Source organism: Elephantulus edwardii, unplaced genomic scaffold (assembly GCF_000299155.1).
Source record: "Elephantulus edwardii isolate Elephantulus edwardi_28Jun2011 unplaced genomic scaffold, EleEdw1.0 scaffold00048, whole genome shotgun sequence".
In the NCBI taxonomy this organism is placed as follows: Eukaryota; Metazoa; Chordata; class Mammalia; order Macroscelidea; family Macroscelididae; genus Elephantulus; species Elephantulus edwardii.
The window spans coordinates 2,632,770-2,634,306 of NW_006399798.1; the positions used below are offsets into that span (position 1 = coordinate 2,632,770).

Genomic DNA, 1,537 nt, shown 5'->3' on the forward strand with positions numbered 1-1,537 from the left:
ATGCGGCTGTTCCACCGGCTGCTAAAGCAGCCCGTGCCCAAGCAGATCGAGCGCTATTCGGCTTCTCGCCATCGCCGCTCTCCATCAAGCAGTTCCTGGACTTTGGGAGAGACAATACGTGTGAGAAAACATCATACATGTTTCTCTGAAAGGAGCTGCCCGTGCGACTGGCAAATACAATGAGAGAGGTCAACCTTCTGCTGGACAACTTGCTAAATCGACTTTCCGTGGGCTTGGTGCAGAGCTGGTATATGCAGAGCTTTCTAGAACTTTTGGAATATGAAAACAGGAGCCCTGAAGATCCACAAGTCTTGGATAATTTTCTACAAGTCCTGCTTAAAGTCCGAAACAGACACAATGATGTGGTTCCAACAATGGCACAGGGCGTGATTGAGTACAAAGAGAAGTTTGGTTTAGATCCTTTCATCAGCAGTAACATCCAATATTTTCTTAATCGATTTCACACCAACCGCATCTCTTTCCGCATGCTTATGAACCAGCACACACTTCTGTTCGGTGGTGACACTAATCCTGCTCAGCCTAAACACATAGGAAGCATTGATCCCACCTGTAACGTGGCCAAAGTGGTGAAAGATGCCTATGAAACAGCCAAGATGCTGTGTGAACAATATTACTTGGTAGCTCCAGAGTTGGAAGTTGAAGAATTCAATGTCAAAGCTCCAGACAAACCTATTCAGGTAGTTTATGTGCCCTCACACCTGTTTCACGTGCTATTTGAGTTGTTCAAGAACTCAATGAGAGCAATGGTAGAGTTATATGAAGATAGAAAAGAGGGCTACCCAGCTGTTAAAACTCTTGTTACCTTGAGCAAAGAAGACTTATCCATTAAGATAAGTGACCAGGGTGGTGGTGTCCCACTCCGAAAAATAGATCGCCTTTTTAACTATATGTATTCGACTGCACCCACACCTAGCCTGGAGCCCACCAGAGCTGCCCCGTTGGCTGGATTTGGTTATGGTCTGCCAATTTCTCGTCTGTATGCTAGATATTTCCAGGGAGATCTAAAACTGTATTCCATGGAAGGAGTGGGCACTGACGCTGTCATTTATTTGAAGGCTCTTTCAAGTGAATCATTTGAGAGGCTTCCAGTTTTTAATAAGTCAGCATGGCGCCTTTACAAGACCACACCTGAAGCTGATGACTGGAGCAATCCTAGAAGTGAACCCAGAGATGCTTCAAAATACAAAGCTAAACAGGACAAGGTCAAGACCAATAGAACTTTCTAGAGAACCAAATATTCTGGCCCTCTCTGTGAAGAAAAATCGCCTTCTGCAAGTCAACCAGAGAGCACTTCTTTCAAATACCAACTTCAAGTGCAGAACCATAGTTACTCCAGTGCTTGAATGTGTGTTTTCTCCATACCAGCTGGACCTCTTCCACGGAACCCTTCCTGTTGCTATTCCAACTCTTTCACAAAAATGAGTTTGTAAATGGAGTAATTTCTTTGGCAGTTCCTTGCTGTTTGTTGTGTTTGGCACCCAGCATACACGAACCTCCCAGCACCTCCTGGGAGCGG

General features: G+C 45.1%; 1 pseudogene; it reads left to right on the plus strand.

Annotated features, from left to right (window-relative positions):
• On the plus strand, window positions 1-1,247 carry LOC102863218 (annotated as a pseudogene).
• Window positions 1,248-1,537: the final 290 nt, after the last annotated feature.